Source organism: Castor canadensis, chromosome 15 (assembly GCF_047511655.1).
Source record: "Castor canadensis chromosome 15, mCasCan1.hap1v2, whole genome shotgun sequence".
NCBI lineage: Eukaryota > Metazoa > Chordata > Mammalia > Rodentia > Castoridae > Castor > Castor canadensis.
In genome coordinates, this window is record NC_133400.1 from 102504380 (window position 1) to 102520181 (window position 15802).

At 45.3% G+C, this 15802-nt stretch overlaps 1 long non-coding RNA gene across 1 annotated transcript in view; it reads left to right on the forward strand.

Annotated features, from left to right (window-relative positions):
- Positions 1–11081, forward strand: part of LOC141417583 (uncharacterized) — a 56715-nt gene extending 45634 nt beyond the window's left edge. Inside the window, exon 4 of the long non-coding RNA XR_012442252.1 lies at positions 9980–11081. This is a non-coding gene — a long non-coding RNA (uncharacterized lncRNA). The remainder of the gene's footprint in view (positions 1–9979) is intronic.
- The last annotated feature ends 4721 nt before the right edge of the window (positions 11082–15802 follow it).

Consider the following 15802-nt stretch of genomic DNA (forward strand, 5'->3'; position numbering starts at 1 on the left):
CTCATAATAAATGACAGAGCAGTGATTCTCCTCATTTATATGCACACTTGAAGCAGCTTTTCCTTTGGTGTAGGGCAGGAGTGAGAATTATTTCCTTAGAAGTTTTCTGGAAGCAGTATTCTGGGGTGAAAAGGAATGAATGTTTCTGTTGTGTGGATAGCACTGCCTTCTTAGTGCCTGTCACATAGGTTTGGTCAACGTAACTTTGTAATACGTGTCACTCACCACCAGTCTTGACAGCTTTTACTATTACCATGTGTTTGGCAAAGTTAATGAGCATAAAATGGTTTGCTCCCAATCCTTCCATTTGCAGAGATTTCATTAGAAGCGAGGATAGACATCTCCAGATGTTTGTGGGCTAATTGTAACTTTTTAATAAATTTCTAAAACAAAGATGTTTTTAACTCAAATCGAACAGTGACTGCTTGGTGAGGTTACTTTTCTGTGTCTGCTACTGAAATGGTGGTCAGTCACATCAGTGCCACTTTTCCAACTATCATCCCTTGTCTAGAAACAGCAACTGTTTCAGCTGAGATTCTCAAATGTTCTCCTACCATCTTCATCCAAATGTTTAATTAATATGGTGATGATTAAGTAATGGATACCATTTCTGCAATCTGGAGTGAGCCCCTCCCTTTCCTGGCCTTACCACCTCTCCAGCTGAGGTGAGATCTCTGAATGCCTTGATCTTCTTTCTCTCCTAAACCTCATGTTTCTCTTCCTCTTTTCTTTTTAATGGTCAGTGCTTGTGAGAACTCAAAGTAGGAAAACTGCAGTCTGGAATAAGCCTCGGAGAATTCAACGGTATTTTCTGCACCAATGCTACCAAGTTTTGTCACCTTACAGAGTGGGCCAATACTTTATTGTAAGTGTGTGAAGTTGTTTATTTGCTTCTTTTGTCTGTGAAGCCATGTAGGTTGTTCATGAGAAAGCATAAAGAAACATCTGAATAACAAGGCTTTGCTTGCTCTATCAGCAGTCTGCTTTTCCAGCCCCTTTCCTAACATTCTTGTCTGGTCCCTCCTGGACCTGGTTTGCATTGCTACATGCCCTTGTTTCTGCTGGTCCTCTGCCTGGGTGTTCTCTGCCACCTTGTCCACCTTCCTTAAGATACCCAGTACCTTGATGAGGGCCCTGCCAATAGGCCAGTGCTTGTTACTCCTTCCCCACTTTCTGTAGGATGAGCACCTTCCACAATGTTTTGTTTTGAGCATCTGTCACAGCATAGAATGGGATGGGATAGGTTTGACACTAAGTCAAATCAGTTAGCAAACTTTTTCACTTCCAACTTCTGAGTCAGACCTCCTCCTGAGTAGTCATCAAAAACAAAACTCAGTGACTCTTTTTGCCCAAAAGCATCCAGAAAAGCACCATAAAGCAAGGTGTAAATTATAAATGCTACCATTTAAGGCTTGGCCCCTGTGTTTCAGATCCTAGGGGATCCTCCATTCCACCTGCCACTCTCGCCATGGTTTGGGTAATCTGCAATGCTCTCCACTCACACAAGGAAAAGATCTGACCATGTGCCCTGTTAAGACATGCTCCATCCAGGACTGGACTAAATCCCACTTAATGACCCTTTCCAAAAGCTAAGAGTGATTCTTTTTTGTTGTTGTTTTTGTTTCTTGAGATAGGGTCTTGCTATGTAGCCCAAGCTGACATAGAACTCTCAATCCACCTGCTTCAGCATCCTGAGTGCTGGGATTACAGGATATACCACCATACCAATTCATGTGTCTGTATAGCATACAATCTTATTGGTTATTTTGGTTAAAATTGTATGTGTTGATAAGACTTTAATAATTTACAGTGCTTTCCTTAGACCAAGGTAGTTGGTGTTGTTTCAGTATTTTCACATCCTGCAGCATCCTGATCTGACCTAACCTGGGAGTGGGGCTCACACCAAGGCTCCCAACACTACCTGTTAAATAGTACAGTTATACATGCTGCTTGCTCACTGTCAGGCTCCCAGTTGGACTGCATGAATGACTGTAGACAGACTGGAGGAAGGGGAGCAAAAAGAGGAGTGGAATTAACCTCTTTTCAGAAAGTAATACTGAATACAGAAACAAATGCAAAAGTGACCATAATGGGATTAAGTACTGTAAGCAGTCTTATTGAGAAGAATGAGACAAAAGTAACCTGGATTGGAGCCACTGAAAATCTCTTTTGTACAGATAGGACACTTAATGTTGAAGACAGCCCTGCCCTTGAGAGGCCCCACCTGTCAGGGGTTGAAGCACAGCTCCTCCTGGCTTGGTGAGGAGCATGGTCCAGTTGTGTGCTGACTTATCCCTAATTAGGTCTCAACACCTTCATTCAGAACTCTTGTGACAGAAAGGGGGATGAAGCTCCCATCAGCCCAAGTCAAGATTATGGATCACTAACTGTTTTTGTCTATTGTCTACAATGAGTGAGTAGGTAGTCCTTCATCCAGAGAGTTCTTAGAATGCAGGATGAGAGGGAAATAGAGGACTCACTCTGCTGTGGGAGTCCATCCCGATCAGCCAGCCCCCGTGAACTCTGGGCCTTGACTAGATGGTGTTGACTCAGAGAATGAGATGAAAAAACCAGAAAAGTAATAGAATTTAAGAGTTCACTGATAACAGAATGTTTGGTTAACAAAAATAGGTTTAATTACACTTTGTCCAAGGCAGTAATGAAATCACAAAATAGCACTGAATGTTGTGAGCATCTGAGGGTTGATGGATCTGGATATTCCCCAGCTGAGTCTTTTAAATCTCAGACATTTAAAAATTAAACAAAAAATGCATGAAAAGTACACTGAATATTCTCTACCCTAAATTAATCAATCATCCACCAAGTTATAATAGGACATAGGATTATGGGTAATATTTTCTAAATATCCTAATATGTTGCTTGGCTAACATTTATAATAAACAGGTACACAAGAAAGTGATAGATTAACCTAAGCACTTAATAAATGCTTTCTAGCAATGGCACATGAAAATAAAAAGAAGAAAATCAACTGTTTTTCCTTACAAAGCAACATTGTGACATTAAAATTCCCAATGCTCTTCAAGATCCTCCATCAGGTAACAACCTTAACTGAGTGGGATGCACCTTAAATTCTGTGATCAGATGTTACATAAATATAATATTTCATTGTTAAAATGAACTCATGAGGCCAGGCATGGTGGTTCAAGCCTGCAATCCCAGCACTCAAGAGGCTGAGGCAGGAGGATAGTGGGTCTGAGGCCAGCCTGTGCTGCTAAGTGAGATCCTGTCTCAAAAAGAACATATGAAGAAACAAACAAAAAATAATAAAATGCAATCATTTGTGCATATGGAATTGTCTCCAAATTTTCACTTTTTTGTGCATCTTTGAGGCTAAATAATTATTATTTTAAAATGTTCCCATTCTTTTCTTCTTTTGTGATAAAATACATATAACAAAATTTCCCATCTTGGCCATCTTCAAATATACAGGTCAGTGGCATTAAGCACCCTCACTGTTGTGCAACCATCACCACAATCCACCTCCAGAACCTTTCTATTTGGAGACCCAATGGAACTCAGTGCCCGTTTAGCACTGACTTCATTTTTCTCTCAGCCTATCCCCTAGTGACAACAATTTGCCCTCTGTGACTATGAGTGAGACTGCTCTGCACCTTTTGTGTGAGAACAGTCTTACAGTACTTGTCTTTCTGTGACTGGCTCATCTTATGTAGCGCAATGTCGTCAAGCTGTATCACATTACCAAGTGTATCAGACTTCCCTTCCTTTTTAGGGCTGAGTAATATTGCATTGTGTGGATATGCTACATTGTCTATCTAGTCAGCCACTGACGAACACTTGGGTTGCTTATTGGGAATAATGCTGCTATGACTGGCACACAGAAATTTCTTTGGGTCCCTGCCATATAGTTCTCCTACCTCTAAGTTGTGGAGTTGACATGCTGTTTTCCATAGCAGCTGCACCTACCAGCAGGGCACATGACTTCCAGTTCTCCAATCCTAGCCAATGCTTGTTCTTTTCTCCCACTGTCTTCTTTGAGAACACTGTGTAGTACACAAAACTCTGGGTTAAAGGAGCCAGTCCTCCTGACCTGGGCCATGGGGCCCTCTGGTGTGGGACACTGAGGCACACGATGGAGTCATCCATCTCATGAGACAGTCCTGGCTCTTGAAAGGGAAAAGAGACACCAAAGGTGATGAGGAAAGTGGAGGCTTGGTTTGCACTCTGTTGGAGACCCACAGTCTGATTCAGCAACCAAATCCTCAGCTGTTTGGCCTGTCTGCCATGTGCCTGAGGCCCTGAGCCCTCAGAGGAAGCCACAGCCGTGCATATAACCTGAGCCCAGGTCAGACAGCCAGGCCTGGAAATTCTTGCATAGCTACCAAGCGAGGGTCCAGTGACTCCCTGTCAGGAGGCTAAGCTGTCATTGGCGTCCAGCTCCAAGTGATCCAGAGGGCAGTGGCTCCACATCTGCCACCCTTATTCCAGTCTGACCATCAGTGCTGCCTTATTTCTGCACCTCCAACACACCTTCTGCCTCACCATGGAGTCCCCAGCAGCCATTAGATGGCACCACTCTACCTGGGCCTCTTCCAGCCCTCTAGTACAGGCCAGTGTGGGGGTGAAAGTGCTCCTGTCTAGCATGATGGGGGACACATGTAGGAACAGTGAGCCACAAGCTGGCACCTTTCCTCCAGGAACTGACAGCAAGTTGCTCATTTCCAACCTGGTATTCTGAGGGTAGGAGATGAGAAGTCCTGTTGGCTGTGAGCCAGAGTCCTAAAGCAGTGAGGTTTGGGCCAACAGGCTCTTAGCAAAGCAGGAAAAACAAGAACTGGTTTCTTTACTTTAGTTGGCTGCTCAGAGCCCTGCTGGCCTCCTTGTTTCAAGCAGCAGCTGAGAGCAACTAGCATGGGAGGTGAAGGGAAGGGCACCTTGCCCCACCAGGCAGGCGCAGTTGCAGGGATTGGGGCCAAGGAGAAAAAGAGAAAGCTACCCTTTCCTATGGGCAGACAGAGAGACCAGCTTCAGAAGTCCCAAAGCTTGTGTTCTCCAAAAAGTGATGTGTGGAGTCCTCACCCCAAGATGATGATGTTGGGTAGAGCCTTTGGAGGGGATATGTCACAAGAGCAGAGCCTCAGGAATGGGATTTATACTCTTAGAAAAGACTCCAGAGAGCTCCTCACCCTTCAGCATTCCATAGTCTCATTCTGACAGACTTGCCCCTCCTCCCCAAATCCTGAATGGCATTCTACTCCGCTTGCAGGGAGCATTGTTAGTTAGGTGTGCCCTGGAGCTACATGCCTGGGTTCTCAAGGCTCTCCAGCCCTGCTGTCCTGCAACCTCTGCATTCATCCCTAACTCTTTCCCACTTGGTCAGTCTAGGGCCACATGTAGCCAATGGAGAAAAGCTGAGAAGTTGGCTCAAAAGCCCTGCCTAATGTTATGGAGCCTGAACGCAACATGGCCCACCTCACCAAGTCCCAACTCACCCTGGTTGAGGAGAACCTGGGAATTGTTTTAATAAAGGATGGAAGACACAGGCACAGAACAGACTGTCATGAGGAAGAAGTTATACTCATAGATCCTTGGAAATTGGAGGCAGGGCAGTCATGCAGGGTTCCAAAATTTACCACCTGGATTTCCTACTTCCTCTCTTACTTTCCCAACACAACTTTGAGATCTTCCTGAAGTATGGATTCAGAAAGGGTTACACCCTTCTAAAAATTTCTTGGTAGCTTCCCATTGCCTTTAGGATAACTCCAAACCAGGCACATTTGCCTCTTCTATGAAATGGAAATAAGACTTTCATGAGGACAAAAGGCCACATCACTTGATTCTTCCAGCTCAGAATCTGGAACTGGATGTCTACCATCTTCATGGTGCAGATAGAATTCTTCTCTCAGTCTGGCTGTCTGTACCACCCTAACCCCTGCTCCCATGGGGCCATCCTCCTTCTCTGCTTGTATCTTCTCACTCTTTTCCATTTTATTTTTGATCAGCCTGTTTTATGCAGGACTCCTGGCCAGATTCCCTCCCAGGTCTTCCCACTGCAGCTCTCTGCCCTCCCTTATCCTTGCCTGGACACAGAGGAACAATTATTCAGATCAGTAAACATTTCTATGTGCCAGGCACTGTGTCAATTTCCCACAGTTCTTCTTTAGAAAGCAAGTAACATTATCCTCATCTTGTAGCTGAAGGGCCAGGCCTGCATTAGTGAGGCAACTTGCCTAAGGAAACAGACCTAGGTTCCTCCCCCAGGGATGCCCTGGGCTTGAAGGATGGAGCCTGAGAGTGGCACCATTTTGCAGACATTCTTGTACCTCTTTTGCCCAGCACACATCTATACAAAATAGTATGTGGACAGGGGCCCAATGCAAACAGAGCCTAGGGTGTGATTGGGCTGATATTACTCAGTTCAATAGTTAACATGGTGCTTTTGTGTTCATGTGCAATTTAGAATTACAGCAGAGGCCTTGCTGATTTACTTACAGACACTGAAATGATGCTAAAAGTTAGTCATCAAAAGAAAAGGGAAACTGTGAGTAAGAGGAGGCAGCCAACCAAGGAAACATAAACTAAACAAAGAAAAAGGCTTTCAGAGTTGTGGGAATGGCTAGTCATGAAAGAGTGCAGAGGAAAGACAGAGACCAAGCTGGCTGAGCAAATTATCTTTCCATTGTTTCAGGGAAAACTTCATGCCTGTACATTCCAGTAAAATGCCTAGGTTAGTCCTGCGGGACATAGAAGCCTGACCTTGTCACAGGCCTACACTGTCTAGCTGGTCCTTTCTTCTTCTTTGAAAGGGAGAAAAGCTGAGGCAGGGTAGCCCCAGGTTCTGTGGCTCAGGCAGTATTGGCAGACTCTTGATGCACCTGGACAGCAGATGAAGGAAGGAAGAATCTCTTCAGCAAGATGCCTGAAGAGTAGCACTTTGAAGATCATCCAAGGCCAGGAAAACCAGGTGCAATGGGCCCAGCTCATGTGACACAGAAACAGTGGGGGACCCTGGCAAGACCTGGACATCAGTGTGGATGGTAGTGCAGAGTGAGAAGGAAGATGGGAGAGGAGAGGAGGGAGGTGTGGGGCATCCATGTGGCCCTGTGGCATTGCCCCTGGCTGGTCTGGACGGCTGTAACCTGAGCAGGGAGGGGAGGCTCCACATGCAGTCAAGTGTGTGGGATAGGCACTGCTGGGCTCAGCACCTCCCAGTCCTTCATATATCTCCTTGCTCCAAATCTTGCCTTCAGATCCCAAAGCAGGATCATGATCTTGGCTTAGCTTATGTTTATGTTGACATGAACACAGGAGGAGGCCTGAGGCAGAAGCCTCAGCCAGTCACAAAGGGATCAGTGTTACCACTGAATTCTATGAAGCAGGAGGCAGGGTGAAGCCACCCTCTCACTTATGAAGGACTTTGCAGCTTCCTGCACCAAAGCACAATGTTCTACTTCAGGAAAGGAACACGTTCTGTGGAACTCTATCTGAGGGCAGCTGGGAAGGAAAAGGATGGCCATGGCGGCCAAGCCCTGTGGCAAATCATGTCTCATAACTCCAAATCAGCAGCCTCAGCCAGACCAGCAAGAGAGAGGCCACTCTCCGCCATGGCCAAGGATGGTCCCCACGCAACTACAGCCACGCTCGCTCAGCAAACACCGAGACATTAGCAGACTTCAGAGGATGAGAAGGTAGAAGTGGAAGGAGGTGAAGTATGGAAACAAATGACATTCTCCTTTCCAGAGAGCAGTCTTTTCACCTGTAATTCCTCACAGAATGCAAATCCAGCTTTCATAACCTTAAGTGTACTCATGTGGTTGAGAGCAGGGAGGCAATTCCTCTGTCCTTCCCAGAGTGGCCTGGATCCAAATGTGGGACCACAGAGGATCTGGGTATGTACAGCAAACATAGTTCAAAGACTCCGTGGCACGTGGACATGAAGGATGGACACAACACAGATGCCTCAGCTGCCACTATGATTTTTTTTTTCATTTTTCTTTTATTATTCATATGTGCATACAAGGCTTGGTTCATTTCTCCCCCCTGCCCCCACCCCCTCCCTTACCACCCACTCCACCCCCTCCCGCTCCCCCCACCCCCTCAATACCCAGCAGAAACTATTTTGCCCTTATCTCTAATTTTGTTGTAGAGAGAGTATAAGCAATAATAGGAAGGAACAAGGGGTTTTGCTGGTTGAGATAAGGATAGCTATACAGGGCATTGACTCACATTGATTTCCTGTGTGTGGGTGTTACCTTCTAGGTTAATTCTTTTTGATCTCACCTTTACTCTAGTTCCTGGTCCCCTTCTCCTATTGGCCTCAGTTGCTTTAAGGTATCTGCTTTAGTTTCTCTGCGTTAAGGGCAGAAAATGCTAGCTAGTTTTTTAGGTGTCTTACCTATCCTCACCCCTCCCTTGTGTGCTCTCGCTTTTATCATGTGCTCATAGTCCAATCCCCTTGTTGTGTTTGCCCTTGATCTAATGTCCACATATGAGGGAGAACATACGATTTTTGGTCTTTTGAGCCAGGCTAACCTCACTCAGAATGATGTTCTCCAATTCCATCCATTTACCAGCGAATGATAACATTTCGTTCTTCTTCATGGCTGCATAAAATTCCATTGTGTATAGATACCACATTTTCTTAATCCATTCGTCAGTGCTGGGACATCTTGGCTGTTTCCATAACTTGGCTTTTGTGAATAGTGCCGCAATAAACATGGATGTGCAGGTGCCTCTGGAGTAACAGTCTTTTGGGTCTATCCCCAAGAGTGGTATTGCTGGATCAAATGCAGCTGCCACTATGATGATGCTCCTATGTGCCAAGTCTCCATGAAAGCTGTTTCATGATGGGTTCTCTTGGCAAGAGACAGAACTATGTTTCTCCATCGACTCTAATGCCTCAAGCAGGTGAGGCCTGGTCCTGGGTCTACTGTTGCACGTCCGATGGGAGGAATTTACTTGACTCCAAAGTCGGAGGCATAAAGCCCTGTCTGGGAATGAACAGGTTAGGTGACTCATGCTGTCTCTGGAGGCCCAGAGGCTGGCAGGTAGATGTAAGAGTGCATGACAACCACTTTCTCCTACGAAAATTAGGGATTGTATTTCATCAACAGACATGTTATTTACTTCCAAAAGTAAACAAAATGTAACATTTTGAGAATGACTTCCAAGTTGGGTAAAGGAAACCTGTGTCCTTTGTTTAGTCAAATCTGTAGTTTTCCTTTATTGTGTGGAGATGACTCCAGTAAAGCAAACTAAAGAGATTCAAGAGGACTGATTGGTCCGATCAGTCCAAGAGTTAGATTTTGAAGGGGGCTTCAGTGGAAAAGATGGTGTAGATTAAAAGAAGTGGACAGTTTTAAAGACATAAAAACCAATGGGGCTGTTCATTGGGAACAGGGTCAAATTGTGGATTCCATATTTGCAAATTCTCCCAAGCACTGAAACTTATTTGTAACCCAAAAATAAATATTAATGTGCTCTCATAGTCATTCACAGAAATTTGCAGAACAGTGAACAATGTATTGCTTGATGCACACACTCCCAGTTGAGGTAGAACAGGCGATAGCCTGCCCCTTTGTCTCAGCTCTCAGACTATAGCACTGTCCTTGTTACAGGTTCTTTCGTAGCAGCTTTTAAAATGCTTTTTTGGGGTGGAATTGTTTAAAATGGCATACTGAGTTGGGAGCAGCATGGGGTTCCAAAGTCTGATGGAGAAAACATGTATGTTGGACGAATTTCTGTCAGGCATATGTTGGAGTGCATTGAATCTGATGTTAATGGATCAACACTGTACATTGAATACGGTGATTTAGTAGAAACAAGCACACAACAAAGTCATGCACTGATTTCTTGCTTGATAAAAATGTGACTTGTTGCTCATAGTAACTTAACCCTGTGGATCCCCTAGAAGCAATATGCTGACTCAGGATTCATGGGGGGAGGACAACCTCATGAGGCAGGACACTTAATAAATCTTGGAATGTTCCTTTTCTCTCAGGACTCCTGGTCCTTGTTTTGGGACTGTGAATACCTTTATAGATGGACAAGTCCCACCCTGCAACATCACCTGGATCAAGAAAATCAACAGACCAGCCAGAGCGCTTTACCCATCTTAGCACCTACTGTCAGTACTCCCCCACATAGTCCACATCTGAGCTGCCCAAGAGAATCCTCCAAACTTGAAAGGACAGAAAGAGATGCCATCAACAGGATGGGAACTTTGCAAACAGACTTTCATAATGAGCCTGAGGTTCAGCAATGAGACAGCAGAGTGAGAGAGCAATTTGCAGAAGACTGAAGAGCAAGATGGGAAAGATGAAACTCTCCCCAACCAGGCCAACATTCTGGGAAATTAATCCAGCCGAATGCATGGAAGACAGGCCAAGAGGAAGAATTCCAAGGAAATAGGCACAAATTTGAAATATTAAAGAACAAAGGGAGGGAGGGAAGTAGGGAGAGGAAGAAAAGGAAAGAATAAGAAAGAGACTTACAAAGAGAAATCTGAAGCTGAGTTGGGTGGCTTTGTCGTGGATCTGAATGTGAGACCACAGGAAGGCCATTCTCCTTGGGATCCTTGCACTGTGGTAAAATGGAGCAGGGGTTGGACAGCCATGTCCCATAGGCCAAATCCACTAACCTGTCTTTGTACCACCCATTGACTAAGAATGTTTTTACATTTTCAGGCTGGGAGTGTGACTCAGTTATACAGTGCCTACTTAGCACACACATGGCCTGGGGTTCGAACCCCAGCACCCAAATAGTTAAATGAATAAATAAATAAATGAATAAAAATGAACTGAACTGCATCCCTTTACAGAAGAACTTTGCCTATCCCCAAGGGGGAGCTTGTCTACTTAGCACATGCTTTGATAGGCTTCAGGACAAAGGGGGACAGACCAGGAGGACATGGAAAGGAGGTGAGCACAAAGACACAGTGTGAAGTCGGGGTGTCCTCTACTTCCTTAGATAAAGGCTGCAGAGCCATCACTGAACACAGGAGTATGTCTTTGGCATTTTTATGGCCAAATGTTAGTCAAATGTTATTTTAAACACATACATACACACACGCATACACAGGCACACACAAATAGAATCTCAGATACCAGTACCTATCTCTAAAAGGTTTCTCCTTTAAAGAAAACTCTCATTCTTTCATCATATGAGACGACAAAGTTGAGATCCCTTTCTGCTGTCAAAGATTAAAGATGTGCTCCTTCTAACTGGCCTTCCCTAGAGTACAGGCTGGACATGCCCGGTGACCCCTAACCCACTAGATCTACTTGGAGACAGGTGGCTCACTAGTTGTGCCTCTAGTCAAAGGCTTGTTCTATGTATGAGGCTCTGCTTGGTAACAACTGACTCACTAGTTCAGGCTCTCCAGTCAGGGAGGGGCCTGTGCTGTGCATGAGGCCCACCTGATGACAGCTGACTCACTGGCTTGGGTTCCTACTGGTACTAATCAGCCAACTGGGGTCCTTCTCTCTACCCAGATAGAAATCATGAGTGAGGAGAAGCTCTTCTAGTGTTGGCAATCACAGGCTCTTGAGTGCCCAAGGCCTAAGGGCTGGATTGGAAGATGCTGAGGCTTGCAGATTCAATCTCTGAGGCTTAAGAGGCCTATTGCCTCGGCCCTACAAGTCAGACATATACTCTAGATACTCAGGTTGGAGGCTTATTTCTCTGGGCTTCCACCACCAGTGGCCTTAGCACTTGGCAGCTATCGTAATTCTTAGCTGCCAGCAGCAGTGAGTGGCAGCAGCAGCAAGCAGCAGGCAGTGTCTGCTACTGTTACAACTCCCAAATGGACCTTGGATGCTAGAACCCTCAGCTTGTACAGGGGCTAGTGTTATAGCTCTTGGGCCTATGGTATCCGAGACTCTTGACCCTGGTACTCTTACAGTGACTGGCCAGTGGTTTCTTGCCTCTTGCTCTTCAATCTTCTGTTTTCAGCCTCACCTCTCCACCCTCTCTCTACTGCTGCCATCCCTTGTTGACTCTGATGCCTCTTCCCTGTTGTTTCTGCCCCAGGTGGTTCCTGGAACACTTCAACTGTTCTCTTACCACTTCTACTGCTGCTTCCTCCATCTCCTGTTACCAGCTCAGCTATTCTAATGATAAAGATCAAAAGTAGGCAAGAAAAGACCACTGGAGAGAAGTCCTTTATTGGGCTTAATGTTGCAACACCAGGGGCAGCACAGGAGGATACCTCCCTGCTGGCTGGAAAAGTGAGCCAACCAGCCTGCTTGTATCACCAGAAAAGTATGGCAAGCAAATGAAGGACTGTATGTATCAATCACCTTTTGCTGGGCCACTAGGGAAAGGGCTCCCCCTCTGGATTAGGTAAAAATGGCTGCTAGAGTTCACTGAGCCTTGTGATGGCAAAAAAGTCCAGCAAAAACTGTTTGAAATAGTCCTGACTGGGACAGTGCCTTCTGGAGCCAGTTGTGCTTCAGCAGCAACAGCTTTTGTTGCAGTGAAGCTTCTTCAAGATGCCTGTGGTATGCTCAAAGCAGCTGGGCTGCCGTGAGGCAGTCAGCCCTAATGGCTGCCAAGGAGTTGCTGCTTGACCCACAGTCCTCCACTCAAGGTAACTGAGCACCAGAGAAGGGTCTAATAACATAACTGCCAAGTAAGGATTCAAATTGCCCCAGCCCCCAACATTTAAGCTTATTTAAAGGAAAAATAAACATTAAAAGGGGTGTCTACAATAAGACCTCTCAGGGACATTAACAGTATTTGGGTGAGGTGTGATTGAAGTGGTAGAGCGTCTACCTAGCAAGTGTGAAACCCTGAGTTGAAACCTCAATACTACAAAAAAACCCTACAATATTTAAGAGTGCCCTAACAGTGCTTAACTCTTGCCCCAGTTCTCTGGGGAGAGGTGAGTCCCTCTAATCTGTCTCACGATCACCCCAATATCCTCCTTGACCTGAAAACAATCTCTCATGCAAATCAGTCCCTATCAGACCTCCTGTGGGTTCCTCCAGGTGGGTTCTGAGGCTAATACTATGCATTATGCATTGTAGAAATTTCTACATGAGTTTTTCTTGTCTTGCAGTGTACGTGGTGCTGGGTGTGTATTGATGCAAAACAGATTTGACACATGACAAAGATGCCCTGGATGTCTGATGCCTATGCACTTATACTGTTGAGTTTATGTGTTTATAGCCTGTGCACAACCACTTCAGCACAGATGCTCTCTGTATGGGGATGTCTATCCATACACAAGCTACTATCCATTAAAGTAAAAGTCCCAAAAGGGAATAATGCTTATTCCTCTCTGCAGCAAATCTTTTCTTAGGAGCTAATGTACTTGATTTGATTTGCTTTCCATAACTCTTTCTGTTCTTTTGGGTAGGGTGGACACCAACCCTGTCAATCAATCAGGAAAGGGACTTTGCTATAATATCATTCTTGAGATACTGTAATTTTTTTAAATTAAAAGTGACATGAATAATTTTTATTACAAAAATTATAAAATGAATTTAAGATCTTTTTTGCCATAAGTACAAATACATATGCACAAATACATTTAAAAATCCATCATATACCTGTATCATGAGAAGTTAGACCCTGGCCTGGCCTCTGAGATGGCTATCCAACATGCTGATCTGACAGGTTCTGTAGCTAGGGCTGTATGCACATCCACAGGCAGACCCATGTGTACTAATGTGAGTCTACATACATGGACTCTTAATGCACACATGTGCATCCTCACATTGGTAGGTGAAGTCATTGCTACCCAGACAGTGTTCCAGTGTGCAGCCAGAGGCCCCTTTTGTAAAACAATGACCTTTGTAGCCACAGCTCCCAGAAGAGGGGAATCCATAAGTTAAAAGTAATCTGTGAGTGTATGTTACAGGAGACAGTGAGAGATCAGAGAAGGCCTAGAAAGTTGACTAATGCTAGATGAAGTAAGTCCCATGACAAAGAGAAGCAAGGTGGAAAAGCAAGGGGATTGCCCAGTTGCCTCTATAAGAAGGACTAACAGGATGGGGAGACATGTAGGAGACACTGAAGAAATGCTTATTCTCCAGAGAGTTACCATAAATGCAGATGAGCAAGGATGCAGAAGGTCAAATCAGAATGCAAAGCACATTATAGGCAGTTGCCTACAGGCTAGTGGAGGTGAGCCTGTCTAGTCCATGGGCTAAGGAATTAAGCCTCTTTTGGCTTGTGACTGCAGTGAGAGATCGGAGGGACCCACCTCTCTCCAGGACACTGGGATAGAAGGTAAGCCCTGAAGGAGCACTGAGAAATACAGTTAAACCTCTGTTAATGATAGGTCTTTATTATAAACATCCTTTTAACATTTATTTTGCTTTTAAGTAAGCTAAGATGTTGTAGGCCGAGGTGATTTGACTGTCTGATTGATAGTTATGTTGTTAGGAACTTTCTGGTGCTCAGTTACTTGAGTGGAAGACTGTGGGCCAAGCAGTTCCTCATGGCTGCTGCCTGGACTGCCCTCATGGCAGACCGGCTGCTTTGAACATGTTTTAGATGCCTTGAGGAAGCTTGTTGACAAAGCACAAATGGCTCCAGAAGAAATTATTCTAACCATGACTGTTTCAAATAGCTTGCACTGGACTTTTTGTCATTTTCACCCAGAAGAGAAAGGAAGTACATCCCCTGGTGGCTCTGTGATTGGTGCAAACATAGTCCTTCATTTGCATGAATGACTGCTGCGATTGGTGCAAACACCCTTGCCACACCCCCTTTTCTGGTTGTATACTCACTTTCCTAGTGAGCCAGGATACACCCTCCTGTGTTGTCCCTGGAGTTGCAATATTAGGCCTCATAAATGGCTTCTCTCCAGTGATCTTTTCTTGCCTATTTTTGATTTTTATCATTAGTAGAGTGGGCTGAGCTGGTAATATGAACAGGTAGCAGTTGATGGTGGCAGTAGTGGCAGAGGTGACAACAGTAACAATAGTGAAGAGAGGGAAGGTGGGGAAGAAATCATAGGAAGTAGAGGTGGCAGAGACACTGAGGAAATGTGGAGGTAGAGAGAGGGCAGAGGGCCAAGGCTGAAGAAAGAAGGCTGTGGAAGAAGCCAGAGATGAGAAAACGTGACCCTGGTCACTGGTAGAGTCCCAGATTGCTGCCAAGCCTTAAAGGACAAGGATCTCAGATACCATAGGCCTCAGACTTGTAACACTAGTTGCTGCCAAGGTCCTAGGGTCCCAACACCCGAGGTCCATTCAGGAACTGTTAACACTAGCAGCACTGCCTGTTACTGCCTGCGGCTGCTGGAAGCTGAAATTATAACAGTTGCCAAGTAGTGAGGAAACAGGTGGTTACAGCCCAGAGCATTAAAGCCTCCAACTACAATCTTGAGTCTCTGTCCTCTAAAACCTGGAGCAGTCAGCCCTTAGTTCTTAGGGCTTGGAGGTGAGTCTCTGGGTCTGCTAGTCCAGCCCCTAGGCCTTGAACACTCAAGGACTGAAGACTGCCAACACTAGAAGAGCTTCTTCTGACATACTCACAATTTCTGTCTACACAGACAGAAGGACCCCAGCCAGCTGATTGGTAACAGTAGAGATAGGTAGGTATGACCCTAATAATAGGAACGAGAGGCCTGGTATCTGTCCATGCTGGTGCTCTACTTTTAGCTCCATGGGAGATAGGTGGCAGGCAAGGAGGGAAGCTACCAAGTGCACCAGATATACCTTTGCTGCCAGTGAGTGGAATGAGGACACTGTGCCAAACAGAGATACCCCATATGATGCCTCTGAGGTGGTGTCTTGGGAGGACAGCAGCCCCACCCAAGAGACTCCAGGCAGCAACTAGACAGAAGCAGCACTCCCAGAAGGCAGTATCA